At 44.9% G+C, this 14,730-nt stretch overlaps 1 protein-coding gene across 7 annotated transcripts in view; it reads left to right on the top strand.

Moving 5' to 3' along the window:
• Positions 1-14,730, top strand: part of SATB2 (SATB homeobox 2) — a 367,270-nt gene that overhangs the window by 38,601 nt on the left and 313,939 nt on the right. The window lies entirely within an intron of this gene.

The following is a 14,730-nucleotide window of genomic DNA, read 5'->3' as shown; positions in this document are numbered from 1 at the left end:
ACGAGAGATCTCTAAAGTTAACGTTTCAATCCTTTAAGCCGCATCTACACTCGTAGATGCGGCCGCGATGCTCCTTATCAATCGAGCCGCTGATGCGGCTCGATTGATAAGATCCGACAGGACGGATCTCCGCACCGCCGATTCCCTGCTCGATCCCCGCGAGGGGACAATGGCAGGGAATCGTGCGGGAGATAAGCGGCGCCGGCGGGGACGAGCGGGCACGAGCGGGGAATCGAATGCGGCTCACGCGCGGCGAGCGGGGACGCGCCGGGCACGCGGAAGAGGCGATCCGGCGGCTAATCCGCCGGATCGCTGCAATGTCCCATGGTGTAGATGGGGCTTAAAATAACTACAGAATTTAAAAGTTAATTAACTGCATGTGAAGATAACTACAGAGGAGGTAACTTAACGACTGAAGTGATAAGAAAACGTTCTCACTGTGAAAACTTATCGCTACATTGTAATAAGGCAAGCTTCTTCTGTGAATTGACACTGAAAATACTGATTGATATGCGGTGGTAAGTTTTCTCTTGCCTTATTATCACTAGCATGATCTTAGTGAATTGAGGCATATGTGACTTTGCAAGCAATCTGGTTACATTTCTTATTTTGGCATCCATTTTGGTCTTCAAGCTTTAGAGCAGTGAGATAAGTGAGTGGCAGTCTCTTTAATATTGGTAAATGGTTTATAGTCAAACGCAGTACATATTCTTAATATAAAAAAACACGGGAGCACCAGTATCTTCAGTAGTTCCCATAAGTCCATAACCTTTAATGCTAGGATATACTGTACCTAGTGTCAAGGTCATAATGTTGATAAACCCCACATGTTTGAAACTGTAAAAGCTGAGAAGGAACAGCAGGGATGTGCAGTCAGAAAATTTGGATGCCTGCTACTGGCAGACACTTGGGCACCACCATAGACACCATTATAAATTGTAGCTATACTGTGAAATTTGGGTACCCAATATGTAGTTGAGATTGGGTGCCCAAAATTCCCTTTTGCCCCAAACTGGGCCAGAGCCAATGATTTGGAATGTGGATGTTTTATTTTTGTAGCAATGGTAAGGTGTCAGATTTCTGCTGATTAAATTTTTGGGCCTCAACTACTTAACGTTTTTTTTATCAGCAATCCCCCATACCCTTTGCATACATTTGCATAACCCTAACGACTTCACGTCCTGGCCCCTACTGCTAATCTCTCCAATAAACAATGTCCTTTCCTAAACATAAATGACAACTATCACAAAAATTGTGAAAGTTAGCATGCACACATATAAATACACACTTTTTTGGGAGGAAAATGCACTATAAATTACTTTTTCCTATGTTGCTGTCATTCACAGTAGGTAGTGAAAATCTGACAGATTTGTTAGGTTTTGGATTAGTCCATCTCTTCATGGAGGATTCCTTAGTTATTTCTTAATTTACAAAAGCACTTACTATACCATAGTGGCTCAGTCAACCTGCAAACACTGTGTGTAGATGAGTAGGGTAGCTAGCCAACATCTTTGTGTAGATCCTTTCATGGGTGGATTTGTTTGTAAATAATGAAGGTAATACTGAGATCTCCCAGGAGGAGATGGACTAGTCCAAGATCTGTCCAATCTGTCAGCTTTTCTACTTCCTTCTGTGAGTAAAAGCAACATAGGAAAAAAGTAATGTTAAGGGCAGATATTTACTTTTTATATGTATGCATTTTAAATTTAAAAAATTTTTTTGTAATGGTATTCCTTTGTTCCTAACAACTCTCTTACAAGATACCTGGCTCTAACTGGACTTCCTTTCTGATGCCTAATCCCCCTTAATAAACCCTAACCCTAAGCACCTAACCTTAACCAGTAAGGGCTCTTTCACACTAAGACGTTGCGTTTGATGCGACGTTAAGGTCGCATAACATTCCCCTAACGCAACACATGTTAGTTTTGAAGTTGGACGTTGTATTGAACTGCGTTATGCGTCTCTTGATGCATACTTTTCGTTGCATAACTGATAGAACGAAAACGGCGCATGCGTCACATTTTTAAAAAAATCTAAAACTTTACTGGGCACGTGCAAACAGTCCAACGTAGCTAATAATGCAGACAACGCACGGCATGCAGCACTTTCTAAATATTGCTACACGTTACACACAACGCAACGTGAGCACTTTGAATGTCACATATTTTGTGCTGCTGTGCGTTAGTCTACGTTATGAACTTCCCTAACGTGCGACCTTAACGTCGCACTGTGAAAGAGCACTAAAGGTAACTTCCTTCTATCCCTTAGGTCTGCTCTCATAGTCTTGTCTAACCCTTACCTTACAATACATTGCCACTATTTTCTTTTTGGCTTCAACATGAGTGTCAAATCCACCACTGCTATTATTTTTAGTGTCCGTGCTGGTGTACAATCCCCCCTTCATTGTCGATATTTACTTTTTTGCTTTGTGCTAATATGAACTGCTTTAACTGAAAAGGTACTAAATACAGAATGTTGGTACAACACCCAGGCAAGTACCATATTCAATGTAGTCAGGAATAACACATCTGTAGTCCTTTCATTTCAAGCTTTATTACTTCCTCTACAGTGTGTAGGAGAAAGCCCCAAACATTGGAATACGATGGTATATAAAAAACTTATGACACTTATTAATAGGTGAAATAAATAGTGTACAAACAGATCGAAAAAAAGGAGAAAATGAGATCTAAGTAAACAAAATGCAACATTTTACACAACTTATGATTAAAAGCATAAGGATACATGCAACTATTCTGGAGAAACAGTCAAAAACATGCACTGTTTACATTTATATTTTTCATACTTTGCCAAGTGCCAGATTTAGACATTTTTATTAGGTCATAATTTTGTATTATTAACTTAATTCTGGGTTTCTGTTAGTCGGAAGAAATACCACACATACAGTTTTACATTCATTTTGTTTAGCCTATCAAAACAGCTGTATATGTTACAGAAGGGACATAACTGCTCTTGCTGTAAGAAGGGTATGCCTGAACTTGATTTAGGGGTACATAGCTACACTTGTTGTGGGGTGGATATAATGGCAGCAGTGTTCACTTCGAAACATAGGCTGCACGTCTAATGAATGGATAAAATAGCAATGCCTATTATGTGAAGATGTAATGGTGACTAGTGTTGGGCGAACATCTAGATGTTCGGGCCGAACAGGCCGAACATGGCCGCGATGTTCGGGTGTTCGACCCGAACTCCGAACATAATGGAAGTCAATGGGAAACCGAACTTTTGTGCTTTGTAAAGCCTCCTTACATGCTACATACCCCAAATTTACAGGGTATGTGCACCTTGGGAGTGGGTACAAGAGGGAAAAAAATTTGCAAAAAGAGCTTATAGTTTTTGAGAAAATCAATTTTAAAGTTTCAAAGGGAAAACTGTCTTTTAAATGCGGGAAATGTCTGTTTTCTTTGCACAGGTAACATGCTTTTTGTCGGCATGCAGTCATAAATGTAATACATATAAGAGGTTCCAGGAAAAGGGACCGGTAACGCTAACCCAGCAGCAGCACACGTGATGGAACAGGAGGAGGGTGGCGCAGGAGGAGAAGGCCACGCTTTGAGACACAACAACCCAGGCCTTGCATGAGGACAAGAAGCGTGCGGATAGCATGCTTTGTACCGCCATGCAGTCATAAATGTAATAAAGATAAGTGGTTCAATAAACAGGGACCACGCGGCAACGCTAACCCAGCAGCAGCAGACGTGATGGAACAGGAGGAGGCGCAGGAGGAGAAGGCCACGCTTTGTGAGACACAACAACCCAGGCCTTGCATGAGGACAAGAAGCGTGCGGATAGCATGCTTTGTACCACCATGCAGTCATAAATGTGATAAAGATAAGTGGTTCAATACACAGGGACCACGCGGCAACGCTAACCCAGCAGCAGCAGACGTGATGGAACAGGAGGAGGCGCAGGAGGAGAAGGCCACGCTTTGTGAGACACAACAACCCAGGCCTTGCATGAGGACAAGAAGCGTGCGGATAGCATGCTTTGTACCGCCATGCAGTCATAAATGTAATAAAGATAAGAGGTTCCATAAACAGGGACCGGCAACGCTAACCCAGCAGCAGCAGCAGCAGCAGCAGCACACGTGATGGAACAGGAGGAGGCGCAGGAGGAGAAGGCCACGCTTTGTGAGACACAACAACCCAGGCCCTGCATGAGGACAAAAAGCGTGCGGATAGCATGCTTTTTACCGCCATGCATGCAGTCATAAATGTAATAAAGATAAGAGGTTCAATAAACAGGGACCGGGCGGCAACGCTAACCCAGCAGCAGCAGCACACGTGATGGAACAGGAGCAGGCGCAGGAGGAGAAGAAGGCCATGCTTTTTGAGACACAACAACCCAGGCCTTGCATGAGGACAAAAAGCGTGCGGATATAGCAGCAATGCTTTTTGCCGCCATGCAGTCATAAATGTAATACAGATGAGAGGTTCAATAAACAGGGACCAGAAACGCTAAACCATCCCAGATGTTCATTGGTCATGTTACTTGGTTGGGGTCCTGGAGTGTTGCGTAGTCGTTTCCAATCCAGGATTGATTCATTTTAATTTGAGTCAGACGGTCTGCATTTTCTGTGGAGAGGCGGATACGCCGATCTGTGACGATGCCTCCGGCAGCACTGAAACAGCGTTCCGACATAACGCTGGCTGCCGGGCAAGCCAGCACCTCTATTGCGTACATTGCCAGTTGGTGCCAGGTGTCTAGCTTCATGCCCGGTTTCAGGTCCAGCGGTGCCAGCCACAAATCCGTCTGTTCCTTTATTCCCCTCCAAATTTCCTCCCCTGTGTGCTGCTTATCCCCAAGGCAGATCAGCTTCAGCAACGCTTGCTGACGCATGCCAACAGCTGTGCTGCACTGCTTCCACGATCCTACTGCTGCTGGTGCTGGGTTAGCGTTTCCGGATGAGGTACAGCTTTGAGATGCGTTGGAGGAGAAGGAGTCAGAGAGGTAGGTGCTGCTGTTGTTATCCAGTGGGAGGGACGGCGGTGCAGCTGTTTGCGGCGTGGGCAACACTCGCGCCGTAGCAGGTGAGGAATCGCTGCCAGGCTCCACAAGGTTCACCCAGTGCGCGGTAAGGGAGATGTATCGACCCTGGCCGAACGCACTCGTCCAGGTGTCAGTGGTGAGGTGAACCTTGCAGGCAACGGCATTCTTCAAGCTTCGGGTTATTTAACTGACCACGTGCTCATGCAACTCAGGCACTGCAGAGCGCGCAAAGTGGTAGCGGCTGGGAACCACGTAACGTGGGATGGCCACTGACATCATGCCCTTGAAGCTGTTTGTCTCCACCACTCGATATGGCAGCATTTCGCAGGCCAGAACCTTGGCTATGCTGGCTGGCTGTTACTGCCACGGCCCGGGGGTCATTTGCTGGCAATTTCCTCTTGCGCTCAAACATCTCAGAGACAGACAACTCAACCGTAGGGCTGCACACCGAAGGGCTGTTGGTTGTTGTGTTTGATGAACACTGGGAGACCTCAAGAGCACTAGTCCGGAAAGTGACAGTGTCAGCATCGTCTGATGTTTGTGAATGTTGTGAACCACGCAATGGCTGGGCTACTGCTGCTGCTGAGGCGGGTCTGGTGGTGAGTCTGGTGAACCCAAGGGAGGCAGTGTTGCTGGTGGTACCCTGTCCTGCCGCGTTTGCCCACAGAGTGGGATGTTTGGATAGAATGTGGCGGCTCATGCTGGTGGTGGAGAGGTTGTTAATACTTTTCCCCCTGCTCAGGCGGGTCTTGCACACCTTGCAAATCGCCATGGTAACATCCTCAGTGCAGTCTTCAAAGAAAGCCCAGACTTTGGAGCACCTGCCTTGCTGGCGATTTCTGTTTGCGCCTCTTTTGCCTCTCACTTGAACTTCCATGCTTGCGGTGCCTGAAATTGCGCGCCGCCTACCTTGTGGCACAAGACGAACTCGTGCAGCAGTGGGTTCCTCAACAGACTCATCTGTGCTGCTGCTACGACGGCGATGTTCTCGTTCACAAACAAAATCTGGGTCTATGTCCACATTGTCCATACCCTCCTCTTCCATCTCCTCAAACTCGTCATATGTCATTGTGGGGGGCCGCCGCCGTGGAGTAGAGCTCCCCAGAACAACCTCTGCGCAGCTCACTCCAACGTCGTCTGGTTATCTGGCAGTTGTGTGCGTGGTGTCGCTGCCGGTTGTGTCAGCTTTGTGCCCACTGGCTCCTTGTAACTGGCTGAGGACTCGGACCTCGTGCGTGATGTGCTGGTGCTGCTTAACCCACTGCTGGACGCTTGAGAGGTCATCCAAGTAATTATCTGGTCCTGTTCTTTTGGATCTGTGAGGGTTGTTGTCCTGGACAACATGGGCGGTATTGAGTGGGTTTTCTTGGGTGCTCCCCTGTGGCCTGTACGTGAACCGTCAGGGGAAACACCTCTTCCCTTGCCCCTCCCTCTTTCACCGGATTTCTTCCTCATTTCACTTATCCTTAAAGTACACGCTGACTGGCAGCAGTACAGTGGCAGTACAGAAATGCTATACAGTGGTGGGTGAGCGGTGTACCACTGTTGTCAGCAGCGACACAGAGCACAATGCTATACAGTGGCGGGTGAGCGGTGTACTACTGTTCCCAGCAGACACAGAGTGGAAGTAAACACAATGCTATATAGTGTGGCTGAGCCGTGTACACAGAGTGGCATTAAACACAATGCTATATAGTCTGCTATATAGTCACCCCGAACAGGGTGATGTTCTGCAGAACCCGAACAGTGGCAAACACTGTTCGCCCAACACTACTGGGAGGGAACGCAGATTTTAGTACCTAAACACATGATACAACATGTTTTCCGGGTTCGGACTCTGAGGCACATACAGATGGTCCCGATCATCATCCTCATCATACAACTCTTCTCCTGAGTCTGACCCACCCACCACCTCTGCCACCCCAACATCCCCAGACACAGACCCCTCATCGTCCTCAACATTAACTTGGGATGCTGGCCTGAGCCAGACCTCCTCCTCCACATCAGGCCCCATCATCTCCTCAATGGCAGCCCTCATTAATCGCTCTGGCGACGGACCGATGGACACAACGTTCTCCTCCGGGGAGGGCTGCTGCTGACCACTGGCTGCTGGGGTGGATGTTATAGCTTGCGTGGGGCGTTGGCTGTTGCTGTTGTTGGGAGTGCTGCTCACAGCGGAGGTCGCTGGGGAACTCATGTTGAGCTCATATAGTGGTTGACGGTGAGTGGAGTATTACTGATCCCAGCAATATACACACTGACTGGCAGAGTACGCAATGCTATATAGTGTGGCTGAGCGGTGTACACAGAGTGGCAGTAAACACAATGCTATATAGTCTGGCTGAGCGAGCGGTGTACTACTGTTCCCAGCAGAATCAGAGTGGCAGTAAACAATGGTATATAGTCTGGCTGAGCGGTGTACACAGAGTGTCAGTAAACAATGCAATATAGTCTGGCTGAGCGGTGTACACAGAGTGTCAGTAAACAATGGTATATAGTCTGGCTGAGTGGTGTACACAGAGTGTTAGTAAACAATGGTATATAGTCTGGCTGAGCGGTGTACACAGAGTGTCAGTAAACAATGGTATATAGTCTGGCTGAGCGGTGTACACAGAGTGTCAGTAAACAATGGTATATAGTCTGGCTGAGCGGTGTACACAGAGTGTCAGTAAACAATGGTATATAGTCTGGCTGAGCGGTGTACACAGAGTGTCAGTAAACAATGGTATATAGTCTGGCTGAGCGGTGTACACAGAGTGTCAGTAAACAATGGTATATAGTCTGGCTGAGCGGTGTACACAGAGTGTCAGTAAACAATGGTATATAGTCTGGCTGAGCGGTGTACACAGAGTGTCAGTAAACAATGGTATATAGTCTGGCTGAGCGGTGTACACAGAGTGTCAGTAAACAATGGTATATAGTCTGGCTGAGCGGTGTACACAGAGTGTCAGTAAACAATGGTATATAGTCTGGCTGAGCGGTGTACACAGAGTGTCAGTAAACAATGGTATATAGTCTGGCTGAGCACTGTACACAGAGTGTCAGTAAACAATGGTATATAGTCTGGCTGAGCGGTGTACACAGAGTGTCAGTAAACAATGGTATATAGTCTGGCTGAGCGGTGTACACAGAGTGTCAGTAAACAATGGTATATAGTCTGGCTGAGCGGTGTACACAGAGTGTCAGTAAACAATGGTATATAGTCTGGCTGAGCGGTGTACACAGAGTGTCAGTAATCAATGGTATATAGTCTGGCTGAGCGGTGTACACAGAGTGGCAGTAAACACAATGCTATATATAGCGTGGCTGAGCGAGGTGCACAGTGGCAGTACACACAATGCTATATAGTCAGGCTAAGCCGTGTACACAGAGTGTCAGAAAACACAATGCTATATATAGCGTGGCTGAGCGAGGTGCACAGTGGCAGTACACACAATGCTATATAGTCAGGCTAAGCCGTGTACACAGAGTGTCAGAAAACACAATGCTATATATAGCGTGGCTGAGCGAGGTGCACAGTGGCAGTACACACAATGCTATATAGCCAGGCTAAGCCGTGTACACAGAGTGTCAGAAAACACAATGCTATATATAGCGTGGCTGAGCGAGGTACACAGTGGCAGTAAACAATGCTATATATATAGTGTGGCTGAGCGAGCAGTGTACTACTGTTCCCAGCAGCAACACACAATGACTGGGGGGGACCCTGGCTAGCATGGCTGGAGAGCGAACTACCCTGCCTGCCTACCCAAAGCTAAACCCACAGAGAAATGGCGGAGATATGACGTGGTTCGGGTATTTATTTACCCGAACCACGTGACCGTTCGGCCAATCAGAGCGCGTTCGGGCCAGAACCACGTGACCCGTTCGGCCAATCACAGCGCTAGCCGAACGTTCGGGGAACGTTCGGCCATGCGCTCTTAGTTCGGCCATGTGGCCGAACGGTTTGGCCGAGCACCGTCAGGTGTTCGGCCGAACTCGAACATCACCCGAACAGGGTGATGTTCTGCAGAACCCGAACAGTGGCGAACACTGTTCGCCCAACACTAATGGTGACATAACAACTGTGATTCCTTTATGGGGAGCATGATAGAAGGGCATGTATATCACAGTCGGAACATAAAAAGTAGTACTACTACTTGGCATCAATAGAGGTTCAGGGAGAAATCTTCAGGGGAGGGGTTAATGTGTTTCTTGGGGCGCCAAAATCATCAAAAAAAAGCTCTCTGCATACATCCCCTTTAATTTTTATGCTAACCTTATGCAGCACTGCTGGGTTGAGATTTAAAGATTAAGAAGAATATTACCTACCTTAAGAGATCCTACTGGGACAAGGATTTTTAATATGGTAACGAGCAACATGCAAAGTCTAGTATCACATTTCATCTAATGTTGATTTATGTTCCAATGATTTGGCTCCTGTGCTTGCTATAGGTCACTGAAAAATAAATAGTATTTTTTTTAATTAATTATATCCACGTGTTTGCCTATAGCTATGGTTGTGGTTAATGTGTAAACTATCTGGCCATAGTAATCTTTTTTTTTTCAGACACTGCTATCCACAGATCAGTGTATAGTAAATGGTATGGTTATTTCATAAGCTGAAGGGTACATTGCCAGGTTTACGTCAACATCACGGTGGGGTGTAGGATTGACATGATGGCAATACCAAAATGCAGATCTTGCATTCATGTCAAAGAAGCATACTTATGTATTTTAAGTCTAGATCTAAAGATGGCCACACCTCAGTCAATGCATGGCCAGATTGTCCATTAGATAGAGTCCTCTCTGATAGAATTTGATTTCAGAGGGATCTATTGCCTGGTCACACACTGCATTTTCAATAGATTTCAGAGCCCGGACCAAAAACGGAGACGCGGATACCAATGTTAAAAATAGCAGCTGTCTTCACTCACTTGAAAAAACGGATCCGGGGGATCCGAGAAGAAAAATTAAATGCAGAGTCCGGACTTGTCGGGATTTCACGGACCCGGATCGAATCAGGATACACGGAGGGGTAGTGAAAGGCAATGTTAAAACGAATCTCCCTCTACACAGGCTATCTTGCACACAGAAGCGGAGGGAGATCCGCATTGCCTACTGCATGTTCCTCCCCTTTACCTCACCCCTATAGGTGATCCTAGGTAGCCTGGAGGGGGCAGCAGCCAGGACAGGGGGTAGCGGGCACATTGGCAGGGAGGGGGTCCCCTCCTCCCCGCTGTCCTTCCAGCTATGTGCGACAAAAGTAATGAGCAAGCAATGAAGCAATTACCTACTTCCTCTGCTCAGCGCATGACTCTGCAATGCCGCCCACTAGAGGGCGGCATTGCAGGAAGTCACGCGGCGAGCAGAGGAAGTCATTGCTTCCCCGCTTGCTCGCTCATTACTTTTGCCGCACATAGCTGCAGGGGGAGCAGTGACGGGGGGGACCCAGGTGAGGGAGTGGGCCGACCCCCTCCCTGCCAATGTGCCCGCTGCCTCCCATCCTGGCTGCCACCCCCTCAGGCATCTGTTTCTTTTTGGGGGAGGGGGGAATAAAATGCAAACAGATCGGAAACATACGCTGCAAAAGGGCAGCACAGATCCGTTTGCATTCCAGTTTTTGAAACCCGGAGCCCGGACCCCAGATTGCGTTCTGCAACCAGGTCTAGTGTGGACCAAGTCTTAAGAATAGTTCTGCTGCCGACACCTGCCAGACTGACCCCCAAGGGGTAAAATGTCATCCCCCCTCCCATCTCCCAACTCCTCCCCCAGGCCTGTGCTCAGTTTATTTAAAGTTTCACTTCACTGCTTGCACAACTCCTGGGCTTTATGTTGTTTGATGTAACAGAGAGAGCACTTGTAACACATGACTCAGCACATGTTGTGAGGTCACACATGCGCCAGTGTCACATGGTACAGATGCTTGCAGTGACAACGAACACTGGAGTAAGCCAGGAGTCACAACGGTGGAGAGGAGAGACTTTAAAACACTGAGAGGAGTTGAAATCAGTCCATGTAATTTCTACATCTAAAATATTGCACTATCTAGTCTTTGTGTACTTAAACGTTTCCAAATTCCAATAGCTGGAATAAAGAGGTATTGTTATGCCTTTTCTTTTGTGAATCATTATCTAATCTAATTGTGCATCTTTTGAAAAACCTCCTTATAAAGGCTTTTCAGTTCCAAATGTTATCATTATGTTTATATGATTTTCATGTGTGTTGTGACTTAAAATGGAAAAATATGAAGATAGTAAAGTGCTGTTGATTTTCTGTCCTGTAGTATAATGTGACGTGCAGGTTCTGTGCGCATTGTTGTAGCCAGTTCCTTATAATATGGTTTTCATTTTTTTTTGGGGGGGGGGGGGGGGGAGATATTCTGTATATAAATTAACCTGAATAAATATTTTTGGATACTTAGAAGCACAAGGTTGTGTCTGGAAAACATTACTACAGCAGAGTCCCAGTTATCCAGAACTCAACTAGCCAGAAGTCTCAATCAACCAGAACATTTCGCCGGCAGTACTCACAGTGCTGAAGGCCAACTTTTTAGGCTTTTTCTGTAGGCTCTGCTGTACATAAAGACTAGATTCCATGTCCCTCATTAGGTTCATATACTTTCAATTACTGTATTTTAACATTTTATTCAGAGTTCATGATTTGTAGAGAGTCTGGGATTGTACTGTATTAACTACTCCTGTTTTTAACATTGACTCTCAAGCAACCAGAAAGAATACTTATCCGGCATCAGCCAAGCTCCGTGGGTGCCGGATGACGGGGACTTTGCTGTACTACTAAGTACTACTACTAAGTACACTACTAAGTACTACCACAACAGTGGATACTTGTCAAACACTGTCTTTTATAATGAGGTACTTGCTGTATTAATTTAGAGAAGCAGTGGTGTAAAGTACAGTATCAACGAATCTGAAAAAAATGAATTCCTCCCTGCCAGTAATTTCTTATGGGAAGTTTATTCTAGCTTTGCATCCTTCTTTACATCCTTAGGGCTACGTTTATAAAGATACATCCCCCCTTTTTTTGACAAGGTTTTGTTTATATGCCTGCTAAATAAAAGTTCTCCTTTAGGTTTTTTGAGAAAGGTAAACCATGGTACACTATGGTTGTAACGGCTTGAGAAAGGGCTATACACCTGAAACAGCGGGCTGTCGCCGCTTGGCCATTTTTATTGATTTTTATTCATGTTTCAATAAAAGAGCTTAATACTTTTGGAAGTGCCAGCCTCCATCGTGTTGTGCAGCTACTTGGGATCCAGTGGTGTGAGGACCCGTTGAGGCTTGGGCACCCATCTTTCCCCTTTTTCAAGTGGAGTGCCACTCTTTTTACCATTGATTGTTTACTTATCTTAAGTACATACAGAGTTTTCATGAAAGGTCAGTACACAGCTGCAACTAAAGTTATTTGAAAAGATTGATCCTGGTAAGAATCTTCCACCACCGTTTTATAGGAGGTCACTAAATAACCGCCAAAGTCAATGTTGATTGTCCAAAGACCACTGAAATGAAGATTAAACATCCTGAAAATGTACGGACAGCAGTTGTCATAGGTTGTATGTGTATTGTCATGGGCAAGTATGCCCAATATGTCCTTGTACTGTGCCTGCATATGTCATCTCAATTCAAGGAATCTACTGTCAGTGCCTGTCTTTAGTTGTGTGTTTAGATGGCTCATGGAAGATTTTTTTTTTACGCTAATTTTGAACACTAGTTTGTGATCAGACAACAAGACATCTGCTCTTAAATCGTCCAATCTTTATTACAAATGTGCCTTTTTTGAAAAAAGCTGTAGCATTGCCATTCCTAGAAGCCATAGTTCCTGGAGCATCTCTAGAGCTGGATCCAGGTTTTTTTGGCCGTATGCAATAGAAGCTTAGTGTTTGTTTAGGGTCCTTTTACTCTATATCAGTTGCTCTCAGTTATAACTGAAAGGACAACTAATTTTCAAAGTAATGTCCATGTTTACCTATGGCTCAGTTCGCACTATATGCATTTTAACTGAAATCTTTTTCATAATGCGCTACTATGAAAAGTTAAAATGCATCAGTTTTTTAGCGTATAGTGTAAAAGGGGCCTTAGCCTCCAGGACACACCTGGTGTTTAAATCCTAGAGACATTGTGAAGCCAAATTGAACACTGAATTGCCAACCCTAAAGTGATGTGCCAAATGTATCTACTAGGTTTTCCTCCTTTACTATTCATTTAAAAATGGAATATGTTGAAATAAAACGTATGAAATGGATAAGTTAATTCTGCCTAGACCATTAAGTAAATAAGATTTTTTGTGCAAATCCTGTATGCAAAGAAATAAATGATGTCATCCTAGAAACACCTGACAAAACAGCAAGGAGAGCAGAGTGAGCAACTGCTATTGGGGTAGTCCAACTCTAATACTGATTCAAAATTGTCTTTCCCCTTCATTGCACCAATGGGAGTCTTGCCTTCATGTGTTTAATAGTTAAAAGGCACTTTCAAGCTCACTAGTTATTTTGTTATGTGCAGCATTTATGTGCATGGTACCTGCTATTAACAAAATGCAGATGTCATGGGCCTGTGGTTTACATTTGCATCATGGCCTAGAAAAATATGGCTACGAGCCTTTAATATGAGCCTTTTATATAGCTTGTAGGTATGCGGCAACCTAGACAGGTGGGCCGTATTCCAACATTGTTCTTCTTTAAGGTTTATTGTCTTTCCTAGGAGTAGGAAAGAAAATACTGTTCAGAAAGATTTTTTTCCTCTGCATACCCTGAGACTGTAATATTTTACAGCTTTCCACTGAGTAAATTATGCAATTATTTAGTGAGAATAAACTTCTAGGGAGAAAACAGTTCCTCCAAAAAAATGCAGCCAAACACAGTCCATATGTGCTGCTGACGCAAGCAACACAATTGCTGCGTGCAGGTACCGATTTATGCTCCTTTGTCTCTCCAGAGAAAGCAGACAACTTCTAAATTGGAAAGTATTATTATGCATGAAAATGTCATCTAATGAAGGTTAAGGCTATAGCCTGGTTTTGTAAAGTATCTCCAGTGACCTCCCAAGAGTCCCTGGCGGGAAAGGATAAGTGATCCATAAAATTTGGAATGGATCAGTGGACGGTTGTCTGAAATTCAAGAGCTAGGTTTGGTCACCAGCACCTGGGTTAAAACAGACCATAGGAAGAGCTGCTGAGAGGTCTGTGAATTAATGTTGTGTAACTGCAGTCATGTGCAGCATTCACAGCACAATTTCTTATTTTCTAAAGAGGCCCAGAACAGCCTTATTAAAGTTGAGATTGTTACGGTAGATGAGTGCATACTGTATAACTGCAATCACATAACTGCTAATTTGCTAACGTTTCAGCAACCCTCACTGAGTTTGCTACCTTTTACCATGTAGTAGCAAACAATTATTAAGTATCCCGTCCATGGTTCTGGAGTTACTAATGAGATCTCTACTTGTGGTTTTTGGAGATTACTAGAATCTATAGATTCTACATGCATTAGAAAATGTATTTGCCATGGCAATTTAATGAAAAATATATGTTTTGACACATACAATAATTATGCTGTATTGCAAATAAGATGGACCTCTACACAGCTTGCTTGACATATATACTGTATATGGAGCTTGTTTCTTAAGAGTTGTAGAAAAATATTTTCCAATGTTTTGTTCCTCATAGGAATAGGGTTTTATTAGGATTCATGTTGCCCATGTCACCCTTGATGGATGACACCCCGTT

Source organism: Hyperolius riggenbachi, chromosome 7 (assembly GCF_040937935.1).
Source record: "Hyperolius riggenbachi isolate aHypRig1 chromosome 7, aHypRig1.pri, whole genome shotgun sequence".
Classification (NCBI taxonomy): domain Eukaryota; kingdom Metazoa; phylum Chordata; class Amphibia; order Anura; family Hyperoliidae; genus Hyperolius; species Hyperolius riggenbachi.
This window is presented reverse-complemented; position numbering and strand designations above follow the sequence as displayed.